Genomic DNA, 13,621 nt, shown 5'->3' with positions numbered 1-13,621 from the left:
GACTGATCCTTTGTAAAATACACTATTTTTCTTAAGTATCATTTCTATCTTGAAGCTCAAAGTCTCTTGTACTAATTACCAAGTTGGTCAGTTAATCTTACTTAAATATTTCACTGAACTTAATATGTCCAAAACATATTTATTATTCCTTTATCATCAACCCCATTTCTCTCAGTGGAAATTTTCTCCACTTAAAAAAAAATTCTTATTGAACATTTTTTGCTTTGTAAATAAAGGACTACCTTAAGGACCTAAAGGATACTCATTCCTTAGACCTTAAGGCACCTCTCCTTATTCTCTTTGGTAATCCTTGCTATTGAGATCTACCCAAATTTTAAAAAATCCTTGGGAGCTCCCATGTGGCTCAGTGGGTTAAGGGCGTGGTGGTGTCACTGCAGTGGCTCAGGTCACTGCTGTGACTCAGGTTCAATCCCTGGCCCAGGAACTTATGAATGCCAAGGCTGTGGCCAAAAAAGAAAAATAAATAAATAATCCTTACTTGACCCCGCTTCTACCTTCAGCTACACTCAACTTTTCTGCTCTCCACAGCAAAACTTCCTAACAGACATAAAGACAAAACAACCTAGGGGGATTCTATTTTTTTTTTTTTTGGCATTTCTTTCTTCCTTTTTTTTTTTTTTTTTTTTTTGTCTGTTTGCTATTTCTTTGGGTCGCTCCCGCGGCATATGGAGGTTCCCAGGCTAGGGGTCTAATCGGAGCTGTAGCCACCGGCCTACGCCAGAGCCACAGCAACGCAGGATCCGAGCCGCGTCTGCAACCTACACCACAGCTCATGGCAACGCCAGATCGTTAACCCACTGAGCAAGCGCAGGGACCAAACGCGCAACCTCATGGTTCCTAGTCGGATTCGTTAACCACTGCGCTACGACGGGAACTCCTATTTTTATTTTTATTATTATTTTTTTTATCTTTTAGGGCCGCATCCATGGCATATGGAACTTCCCAGCTACAGGTCAGACTGGAGCTGTAGCTGCTGGCCTACACCACAGCCACAGCAATGTGGGATCTGAGCTCGTCTGTGAGCTACACCACAGCTCACAGCAGTGCCAGATCATTAATCCACTGAGTGAGCCCAGGGATCAAACCTGCGTCCTCATGGATACAGCAGTTTATTACTGCTGAGCCACCACGGGAACTCCAGAGGGATTCTATTACTAAAAGGAAGGAAGGAGAAAATGGATGCAGGGGACAATCTACAGTCCTGCCACACCTTTTCTTACCATCTAATCTACAGTAGCCAGTTAGTCACTCCCTAACACACCATTCTGCTTAAATTATCTGCAGAATTCTTTTCATTCTCTTGTTTCTACTTGTTTGTTGATTCTCAACTCCCTCCTACCAGCAATTATATTTTAAGCTCCATAAAGCTTGTTTGTCCTTGCTCAATACTGTGTATCATTGACCCCCCCTCCCCCACCAAAGTGTTAGGCATAAGGTTAGTGTTCAATTAGTATTAATTGAATAAATGAATTTTTAAGTGCCTTTCTAATAGATCCTACTCCTTCAAACTAAGCTTATCTGCCAACTTTCCCTCAAAGCACCCCCCAATTCCTTGCACTATTCAAAACTCATTAATTTTTTTTTTTTTGGTCTTTTTAGGGCCACACCTGCAGCATATGGAAGTTATGGAAGTTCCCAGGCTAGGGATCAAATCTGAGCTACAGCTGCCAGCCTACACCATAGCTACAGGAACACCCAATCCGAGCCGTGTCTGTCACCTACACCGCAGCTCATGGCAACGGTGGATCCTTAACCCACTGAGCAAGGCCAGGGATAGAACCCACATTTTCATGGTTCCTAGTCGGGTTCATTACCACTGAGCCAACATGACAACTCCAAAACTCATTACATTTCTAATACTACAATTCCACATCACATTCTTTTTTTTTTCCCTTTTACAGCCTTGCCCTCGGCCTATACAAAATCCCAGGCTAAGGACTGAATCAGAGCTGCAGCTGCCAGTCTATGCTACAGCCAGAGCAACACCAGATCCTTAACCCACTGATCAAGGCCAGGGATTGAACCCACATCCTTATAAGACTACTTCGGGTCCTTAACCCTCTGAGCCATAATGGGAACTCTCTAACATTACATTCTGTAGGACAACACTTCCAACAAACATTATGTTAGTTATTAATTGCTGTATAACAAATTACACAGGTGACTTAACACACATTTATTATCTTGTGATTTATGTAGGTCAGAAGTTTGCATGTGGCTTAGTTGATCCTCTGCTTCAGGGTGTCTCACAAAGTACTGGTCCGTGCTAAGGTCCCATCTCAAGGTTGGACAAGGAAAGGATCTGCTTCCAAGCTCACATGGTTGTTGGCAGTATTCAGTTCCTTGCAAGCTGTTGGACCGAGGGCCTCAGTTCCCTGCCATGTGGGCCTACATAGATCAGCTCACAATATAACAGCTTGCTTCATCAGGGCCAGAAACACAGAGAACCACAAACAGAGTCTATTAGTAAGACAAAAGCTACAATCTAATCTAACATAATTGGAATTCCCACTGTGGTACAGTGGGTTAGTGATCTGGCTCCTCTCTATGGTGTTGCCAGTTCGATCCCTGACCTGGCACAGTCGGTTAAAGATTGGACATTGGTGCAGTTGCGTTGTAGGGAGCCTGCAACTGCAGCTCAGATCTGATCCCTGGCCTGGGAACTCTGTGGGGCGGTCAAAAAATAGAAAATAAAAATACTCTAATCTAATCACACAAACGGCATCCTGTCGCCTTTGCCATAGTCTATTGGCTAAGAAGGTTAGAAGAATGTCACAGGTTCTGCCCATCCTGAAGGGGAGTGGATCCCACAAGGGCATGAATGCTGTAAGTGGGAGATCACTGAGGGCCAGTTTAGAACATGCCCATCAAATCACTACCTTTTGGGAAGTCCAAGAGCATCTGTAATTGAGACCACATATAATTTACCACTCAATAGCTTCACTGTTGGTTTAATCTGCCAACTACATTGGCATATCCATATTTTTAAAATTTTGATAATCCTCATCTCAAAACAAGGCACACACGTAAGTGTTCATATACTTTTTATTCTATTTAAAGTGACTGATGGAGTTCCTATTGTGGCTCAGTGGTAATGAATCGGACTAGCATCCATGAGGATGTGGGTTTGAGCCCTGGTCTTGCCCAGTGGCTTAAGGATCCATTGTTGCCATGAGCTGTGGTGTAGGTCACAGGCACAGCTCGGATCTGGCGATGCGGTGGCTGTGGTGTAGGTGGGCAGCTGTAGCTCTGATTGGACCCCTAGCCTGGGACCCTCCATATGCCACTGGTGCGGCCCTAAAAAAAGATAAAATAAAATAAAATAAAATAAAGTGACTGGGTGGTGTGTTGAAGCTCACTACTTCCTGTTTGTTAAGTTTTCAGAACTTTTTATTTATTTTTTTTGTCTTTTTTTTTTTTTTTTTTTTTTTTTGCTATTTCTTTGGGCCGCTCCTGCGGCATATGGAGGTTCCCAGGCTAGGGGTCCAATCAGAGCTGTAGCTGCCAGCCTACGCCAGAGCCACAGCAACGCGGGATCCGAGCCGCGTCTGCAACCTACACCGCAGCTCACGGCAACGCCGGATCGTTAACCCACTGAGCAAAGGCAGGGATCAAACCTGCAACCTCATGGTTCCTAGTCGGATTCGTTAACCACTGCGCCACGATGGGAACTCCGGTTTTCAGAACTTTTAAGAGCCAGATGACATCCTGTTCGAGCTCAAAATTGGCCATGCGGGAGTATTTACTATCAGGACATCAGTAAACTCTACAGTCAAAGCTCTCCATACCCTCCAAGAGGCAGTTGTTAAACACTTACCTGTATACCACTGGCTGTCACAAATCTGTCACTTAGATGGTTTTGAAAACATGGTTTTCTCTAACGTTAATATGAGTTCCACCATCCATGGCTCTTATGGGGCTTCGCTTGGTATTGCAAGTAATGAAAGTGATTCGGAAACTCTAGGTAAGATACGGTATTATTACTGCAAAATACAGAAGCAAAAGTACTGAGGAAAGGAACAGCACTGCAGTGCCTCAGATGTTTTATATTAAATTGTGAAACAAAAGTGTCCAGATATAGTCTGTCCCCAAAGCTGTTTGACTTCTTTAAGGTGACTAATGGGTAAGAGGAGATTTGCCAAAGTCAAAATGCAGTTTTATTTGGAATGACTCCCCTTTATGTTTTGTATTGTATTCAACTTATTAGACTCAGGGGAAAGACAAGTAACAGAAAAAAATGAAATGACTAAGAGAGAATAAGAAACTCAGAATATAACAAATTTAGTGATGGTTAAAGATGAATTAAATATTTAACAGCAGACCTAAAGTTAAAAGTAAGAAAAGACAGGGATTCCCTGGTGGTTCAATGGGTTAAGGATCTGGCATTGTCACTGCTGTGGTATGAGTTTGATCCCTGGCCCAGGAGCTTCCACATGCCAAGGGTAAGGCCATTAAAAAAACAAAACAAAACACAATGACCTTAATGGAAATGGACAAAGCTATTTATAAACAGTGTAGTTGACCAGAGTCTTTGCAAAATATGCTCACATAATTTTCTACTCATTTTCATGAGTAATTATTCAGTGAGTAAAGAATTTTTAATGTGCTGTTTGCAGATTTCATGTGGTTCACAAACAAGTTCATTGTTCCATTTTTTAAAGATTCAAGCAGATAACCTCTTTGAAGTTTCTTTAATTTTTTTTCTTTTGAGACTTTTTAAAACTGTTTTTTGAGCTCTATCTTCTATTTTCTTTATCATGATCTCAACTTGTAGTCATTCTGTCATCTAACAGATTAAAAAAGTAATTATTTTGAATATGCACAAAATATAAATTAAATGTAAAAATAATCACAAATTAATTTTTTTTTTTTTTTTGCTTTTTAGGGCTTAACCCACAGTATATGGAAGTTCTCAGGCTTGGGGTCAAATCAGAGCTGCAGCTGCCAGCCACAGCCACAGCCCCAGCAATGTGGGATCCGAGTTACGTCTGTGACCCACACTACAGCTCATGGCAATGCTGGATCCTTAACCCACTGGGCCAGGGATCCAACCCATATTCTCATGGATACTAGTTGGGTTTGTTATCACTGAGCCACAATGGGAACTCCATGATTAAAATTCTTTTCAGATACTTCGAAAAGCTATTTTCTAAACCGAGTATATAATTACTTGTTAAAACTGAAAACAACGAATATATGAAATATATTTATTTATTTATTTATTTATTTATATAGGCCACCCTGTGGCATATGGAGCTCCCAGACCAGGGATCAGATTCAAGCTGCAGTCTTGGGACTCAAGCTGCAGCTGCAGAAACATGGAATCCTTAACCCACTGTGCCAGGGCCTGGGATCGAACCTGCATCCCTGCGCTCCCAGCATGCCACCAATTCCATTTCGCCACAGCGAGAACTCCATGAATTGTATTTAATATTAACAACTCTTACATTCCCAATTATAGTTTTTAAATTTAACTTTGGAAAATTTAACGAATCTTTATTACATATTTTTATGAAAATCAAACTATCTGCAATTCTACTATAACATGTCCATTTTGCTAATGTGGAGTCTATAACACACTTCATTTATATTATGTCTATACCTACATATACACAATTTCAAGAATAATACAAAAATATTCAGTATGGCAAAATGTTCCTCAGTCACTGTGTTCAACTATTTGAAATTTCATCCCCATTTGTGAGTGTCTCTGGTGTCCCGAGAGAAGCAAGAGAATGGATACTTGGCACTAGTAAAGAAAGATACTTCATTATGGCAAAGGCTAGTACATTCACAACGAGAGGAAGAATTTGACAAGTTATTTGGTCTTTTATCTGTTTCTGCTCTTCAAATCCTCCCTACATTCCAAAGCAAGTTCTTTCTCTTATAGCACCAGCACCATAAACCATGATTGTTGGGGTTTTTTTGGTGGGAGTGGGGGTGGGGGGGTAGGGGGACCCGTCGCAAGTGAAAATTCTGCATCCAGGTATTGAACCTTGCCACAGTGACAACGCCAGATCTTTAACCTGCTGCACCACAAGAGAACTCCAAAACATGGCATTTGGATTCAGTTGCCTTTTATATTATAGACATAGGGTAGGGGAGATAGAGAAATATTTTCTTGGGGTATAATTGGTATTATTTCCAGGAATGGTTGTTTAAGTTTATGAGTCACAATTATACCAGCAAATACCCTGGATTCCAAGTATCTGAGGTGCCCATGATTTATTTAATAAGTATATTTTGGGTATGCCTGTAACGTGCAGGATCTGGGCAGGGCCCTTTCAGCTGGGTCTCAGGTACTGGTTCCAGAGTTCATAGAATTGTTGTTTCTGTGGGTCACTTTGCTGTACAGCAGAAATGGACACAACATTGTAAATCAATGATACTCTAACAAAAAATTTAAAAATGAAGAATTGTTGTTTCTGGATTGTGGCCTCTAAAGGCCTTATATAGCTGTGGCTTAAAGTCCAAATTCCCAATTCTCCCCTAGTCTTCTTATGCTGCTGGTAAGCATAAAGTTTCTTAGAGTAGAGGTTTTCAATCTTTGGGTCCCACCCAAAAGATTAACCCTAACCCTAACCCTAACCCACTCCATTTCAAAGAACATGTCATATTGAAATTTAAAAGTCTGGAGTTCCTGTCATGGCTCAGTGGTTAACGAATCCAACTAGGAACCATGAGGTTGCTGGTTCAATCCCTGGCCTCGCTCAGTGGGTTAAGGATCTGACGTTGCCCTGAGCTGTGGTGTAGTCGGAGATGCTGCTCGGATCTGGGCTTGCTGTGGCTGTGGTGTAGGCCAGCAGCTATAGCTCTGATTGGACCCCTAGCCTGGAAACATCCATATGTCTCAGATGCGGCCCTAAAAAGACAAATAAAATAAAATAAAATAAAATAAAATAAAATAAAATAAAATAAAATAAAATAAAATAAAAGTCTGCCTTTTCTGAGGATAAATATTTACAGAAATTCAGTTAGTGTATTTCTTTCTTATGGTAAATTTTAAAGTCAAGTCATATGGGAAATAAGTTCTTTTTAATATGTAATATAAATTCTTAGAAAAAAATAAGCCCTATTCTCTTCCTCCCTCTGCCCTCAACTCTAGGTCCAATGCCTAATATCAGAAAGCAGAATCAAGTTTATATCCCAGAGTTTGGAGGCTTCTGCTCTGTAGACACTGAGCAGCTCCAAGTAAAAGAACCATCTACTTACTGACATTTGAGGCTCATTCCAATTAAAAAAATTCAATTTGGTCTTCCTATGGTGAGGCCCACAAGTCCAGAAGACAACAGCTTACAATCTGTGTTGTAGTGCTTCACGCATAAAGACTAATAGTCAAGCCTTCAATGTTTAAAGAGAGATCAAAGTAAATAGAAAAGAAACCAGAGGAAACAAATAATCTAGGAAGTAGAAGTAAAATTCTAAGAAGAAAGACCATAATTACACTCCATAGGGATAAGAGAAGGTAGTCTATCCATAAAAGTAAAAAAATAAAACAAAAAACCCAGAATGCAATAGAAACAAGAAACATTCAAAAAATAACAATAAAAAAAAGTGCTTGGAAATTTCAAATAGGATAGCTGAGATTAAAACAACGAAGTGGGAGATAAATTTAAAGAAATCTCTGAGAAAGTAGGATAAGTCAGAGATGAAAGATAAGAGAGAAAAGACAGGAAAATTAGTTGATCAATCCAAGAGTCTCTATATCCAAATAGTAAGAGTTCTAAAAAGAAAGAAAGAGAGGAGGTAATTATCAAACAAATAATATAATAAAAAATTTCAGAACAGAGGGATATTGATTAAAACGGCTCACCTAGTGAATGAGGAAAAAAAAGACCCAAAACAAGGCACATATTTGTGAAATTTCAGAACACTCTGGATAAAGATTTTTTAACTTCCAAAAGGAAAAAAAAATCATAATAAAAGGATAAAGAATAAGAAAGCACTGAAATTTTCAACAAAATCAAAAGCTTAGACAAGAGCAATACTTTCAAAATTTTGAGAAAAAAGTGTTTTATCTGAGAACTCTTGTAACGTCTAGTCTCAAGCAGTACCTATGTTCGTTTCTTTCTTCTTTCTCTTTCCTTCTTTCCTTTTTTTCCTTTTTCCTTCTTTCTTTCTTGTCGATTATTTTTTGTTGAGATATAATTAGCATATAACATTATATTATTTTCAGGAGTACAACATAATGATTCAATATTTGTATACATTGGGAAATTATCACCATAATAAGCCTAGTTACTATTTGTTACCATAAATAATTAAATATTTTTTCTTTTTTTTTTCTTGTGATGAAGACTTTTAAGATTTACTCTTGGCCACTTTCAAATATGTAATACAGTATTATTAGCTATAGCTATAGCTATCATCGGTATTTTAGTACCTAGGTTTTTTTGTTTGTTTGTCTTTTTGCCTTTTCTAGGGCCACTCCCTTGGCATATGGAGGTTCCCAGGCCAGGGGTCTAATTGGAGCTGCAGCCACTGGCCTACGCCACAGCCACAGCAACGCGGGATCCGAGCCGTGTCTGTAATCTACACGGCAGCTCATGGCAAGGCCGGATCGTTAAGCCACTGAGCAAGGCCAGGGATCAAACCCGCAACCTCATGGTTCCTAGTCGGATTCGTTAACCACTGCGCTGAGAGGGAACTCCAGGTTTCTTAAAATGTGATTGTTCTGTATTTATCACCTATAGAATGGTATTACAGTTAGGGCAATGGAACCAAAACATTAAAGAATTAAGTTCTATTCGTGGCTTATTGTCTTGTACGCCTATTGTTTGAGAAAGTAACGGAGATAATTAGAGGAATAAACCATCACTATCAGCATGTTCTCTCTCTTAGGATATCTTTATTTGGAGCTTTAGAACAAAAGCTATTCAGGCAACTGGAAACAGATTTTAGTTGGTTACTCAAAGCTTCTTCTCATCCTGGGTGCTAGAAAACTAGTTAGGAAACAAGCAGCTTTGGTACACTCCTTCTCCCATTTTTAATAGATTAAGCTATACCTGCTGCATACCAAAATACTGCCTTGTTTTGGAATAAGGAGAGTATGCTGATATAATTAGACTCTTTTATAGTTTGAACTCCCAACTTGAAGAGACTTTAAAAAAAACCAACTGAGAAGTTCTGCTGCTGGCACAGTGGGTTAAGAATCTGACTGCAGCAGCCTGATTCACTCCAGAGGTGCAGGTTTGATTCCTGGCCTGGTGCAGTGGGTTAAAGGAGTTCACATTGCCATAGCTGCAGAATAGGTCAAAGCTGCAGCTGGGATTCAATCCCTGGCCCAGGAAGCTTCCATATGCCACAGGTGTGGTCATAAAAAACAAATGAACGAAAACCCAAACCATAACCTAGATGTGTCAAAGGAAGCAGAAATCATACAGCCCTAGAGAAAGATGGAGGGAATAGTGATCTGACGACTTTGACAATCTCTGTATTTGAGATGCATGAGATTTCCCTCTGAACGTCTAACCCCTCTGCATTTTACTTGAGTTAATTTGGACAGCTACCTTTCGCCTGTAACCAAAGAACACTTGACTCAATGGTTTTTAAAAATTCCTTTTTGGAACCTTACGCTTCTACATTTTCACACCTCTCTGTATACACCTGGATCCTACAGATTTCTTATAATCTGTTTTAAATTGGTTTGGGGCAGGGAAATATCAGGGAAGAGAAGACATTTCCTTTGCAATGTCCTACAAGAGAGACTCCTGGATCCTTCTAGTTATAGGGATCCAGAGGTGCTTAAAGGATCACTTTCTTCAATACTTTTGAAGAAGGGTCTTTAGCAGTTCTGGTGGATACTGAAAGAAACCAGATGATCAACAATCTGATGAATAATGTGTATAATTTGATACCACTTATTAATTTATAATTATGTCATACTGTAATTTATGAATAAATGTAATAAAGTTATTAAATTTATTATAGTGTTATTATTTCAGTACTCTTCTTGATAAAGCTATTAAATCTTGGTTGTCAGTTTCTTTTTTTTTTTTGAGGGCCACATCTGAGGCATATGGAAGTTCCCAGGCTAGGGTTGAACCAGAGCTGTAACTGCTGGCCTACACCACAACCACAGCAACATCAGATCTAAGCTGCATCTGCGACGTATACCACAGGTCATGGCAACACCAGGTCCTTAACCCACTGAATGAGGCTAGGGATCAAACCGTGTCCTCATAGATACTAGTCAGATTCGTTTCTGCTGAGCCACGATGGGAACTCCTGGCTGTAGGTTTCTAACCATCGGTTTTTTCTGTAGATTTAATACATATAGGTACAATATTTTAAAAACACATGGACTTTTGAGAAAATTTCCACTTATTTTCTTGATCTTAAGATTCTCAAAAATCTGGGAGAAAAAGGACTTTTTTCAAAAACAAAATGAATTTGATTAAACTATCAATCTAGATAGATTTTACCTGCCAGATAGAGCAGATTCTAAAACAGTAGTGGTGAATTTGCAAGGAAGAAAGTTATTGTTTAAAATTATAACCTAAAGGAAATTACCATGTGACACAGCGGGTTAAGGATCTGGCATTGCTGCAGCTGTGGTGCAGGTCACAACTGTGGCTCGGGTTCCATCCCTGGCCCAGGAACTTCCACATGCATTTGGGTGTGGCCAAAAAAAATTTATAACCTAAAGACATTCAGTAAATTAAAGTCTAAAATCTTTCCTTTACATTGACATAATTAATGGGACTGACAATGATACTCTCAGCTCCTCATCACCAGATATTGAACACATGGCTCCACAACACAGTCAAGATATATCCATTTAATTATTTTCTTTTTTTAAAAAAATGCAAAATTACATTTTTTTTTTCTCGTGTGTGGGAACGGAGTTTTCTTCTTGGCCCCTTGCTGAAACTTTAACAGACTGTATGGTATTGAGATCTCTACTTGAGAAAGCCTCTGGTGATAAATTATCAAAACAGAATTTTCAGCCATGCAACTCAGAGAATGTCATAAGCAAATCTAACCTTCGTATGTTTTACAGAACCAGTTTGGTATTGCTTTTTCAAAATTTACAACTGCAGTTGTTAACTTAGCAAAATTTTGTTTTTTGTCTACTGTGTCCTTCACACCATGTGAAAGCCTAAAATTAGGGCCATTCATGTGAGCTGTGGTGTAGGTTGTAGACACGGCTTGGATCTGATGTTGCTGTGGCTGTGGCATAGGTTGGCAGCTATAGCTCTGATTCAACCCCTAGCCTGGGAACCTCCATGAGTTGCAGGTGTGGCCCTAAAAAGAAAAAAAATAAAATAATAAAATTAAATAAAACTAAAATTAAGACCATTCAAAGGACCATACATGGAGTTCCCTTGTGGCACAGCAGGTTAAAGATCTGGCATTGTCACTGCTGTAGTGCAGATTGTATGGCCTCAGAAGTTCCACCTGCCTCAGGCACAGCTAAAAAAATGAATTGATTAAAAAAGAAAAGAAAAAGCACCATACATAAAATGCATGAAACTAGGGATTTATACATTTCAGGATAAACTCAACTAATGAATTTTATTCCACAGAATGTAAGAATCACAAAAATTTGAAGTAGGGGAGATGCCATTGCTAAGAATAGTAAAGTATGCACAGTATGTATAGGTAAACATCAGATAATTGTGGATACTTTGGTATCTGGTCATATCATAAAGTAGGCATTTCTAAAGCAGCTTCCCTTCTAAATGACTTTCAAATTTGGAGAGAATAAAACCGAGTTCCTCTTGCGGCTCAGTGGAAACGAACCTGACTAGTATCTATGACAATGCAGGTTCAATCCCTGGCCTCACTCAGTGGGTTAAGGATCTGGTGTTGCCACAAGCTGTGGTGCAGGTCACAGACACAGCTTGGATCTAGTGTTACTGTGTCATAGGCTGTAGCTCTGATTTGACCCCTAGCCTGGGAACTTCCACAAGCCACACCTGCGGCCCTAAAAAACAGCAGCAACAACAAATAATGTACATTTACTTAAAAATTGGTCACACTATTTACAATCCATTAAATCCTTATGAAAGTGGAATAGGCCAAAAGGGAAAATCATCATAATTTTGGATGAAAGGAAATAAGTTATTTCTACCCTAAATTAATTAAAAATGAGAATATTTTGTGTTTATACATGACAATTCTTATCTGCTCTTAATAGTAAAATCTCTTTACTACTTATTTAGTTTCACACCAAAAGAAAATGTGAAACTTTTCCATTCACCTTGATATTTCTACAACCAATTTTATATTTAGCATGGCTTTTACTTAGCCTTAAAAAGAATGTTTTTCCTAAGAAAAATAATATTTAAGGAGATAATCATCTCAAGTCATCTAATTTTTAAATTGAGGTATAGTTGATTAACAATATTATTACATTATTATATTATTTTCAGGTTTATAGCATAGTGATTTGATATTTGATTTACATAATTATTACTTTAATTTTTCATTGGATATTTTATTATTATTATTATTTTTTGTCACACTCATGTAAAATAGAAGTTCCCCGGCCAGGGATCAAATCTGAGCTGCAATGGGGACCTATGCCACAGCTACAGCAGTGCCAGATCCTTAACCCACTCACAGTGAGAACTCCAAAGCTTAATTTTATTTATTTACATATATATGTGGCACACTGTTGGCATATGTAAATTCTCGGGCCAGGGTTTGAATCCCAGTCAAACCTGTGGTAAATGTCAGATAATATAGTTCAACCCACTATGCCGGCCACAGGGGATTGAACTTATATGTCTATGCAGCAACCCAAGCCGCTGCAGTCTCGGATTCTTTTATTTATTTATTTATTTATTATTACTATTTTTTTTCCCCACTGTACAGCATGGGGACCAAGTTACAAATACATGTATACTTTTCCTCCCATTGTTGTGTTGCGATGTAAGTATCTAGACATAGTTCTCAATGCTACACAGAAGGATCTCATTGTAAATACATTCCAAGAGCAATAGTTTGCATCCGTTAATCCCAAACTCCCGATCCCTCCCACCACCTCCCTCTCCCCCTGGGCAGCCACAAGTCTATTCTCCAAGTCTATGATTTCTTTTCTGCGGAAACATTCATTTGTGCTGTATATTAGATTTCAGTTATAAGTGACATCATATGGTATTTGTCTTTCTCTTTCTGACTTATTTCACTCAGAATGAGAGTTTCTAGTTCCATCCATATTGCTGCAAATGGCCTTATGCCGTTTTTTTATATATACCACAACTTCCTAATCCAAACGTCTATCAATAGACATTTAGGTTGTTTCCATGTCTTGGCTATTGTGAATAGTGCTGCAATGAACGTATGGATGCATGTGTCTTTTTCAAGGAAAGTTTTGTCTGGATATATGCCCAAGAGTGGGACTGCTGGGTCATATGGGAGTTCTATGTATAGATTTTAACGTACCTCCATACTGTTCTCCATAGCGGTCGTACCAGCTTACATTCCCACCAACAGTGCAGGACGGTTCCCTTTTCTCCACACCCTCTCCAGCATTTGTTATTTGTGGACTTATTAATGGTGGCCATTCTGATTGGTGTGAGGTGGTATCTCCCGGTAGTTTTGATTTGCATTTCTCTAATAATCAGGGATGTTGAGCATTTTTTCATGCGCT

This window comes from Phacochoerus africanus, chromosome 2 (genome assembly GCF_016906955.1).
Source record: "Phacochoerus africanus isolate WHEZ1 chromosome 2, ROS_Pafr_v1, whole genome shotgun sequence".
In the NCBI taxonomy this organism is placed as follows: domain Eukaryota; kingdom Metazoa; phylum Chordata; class Mammalia; order Artiodactyla; family Suidae; genus Phacochoerus; species Phacochoerus africanus.
This window is presented reverse-complemented; position numbering follows the sequence as displayed.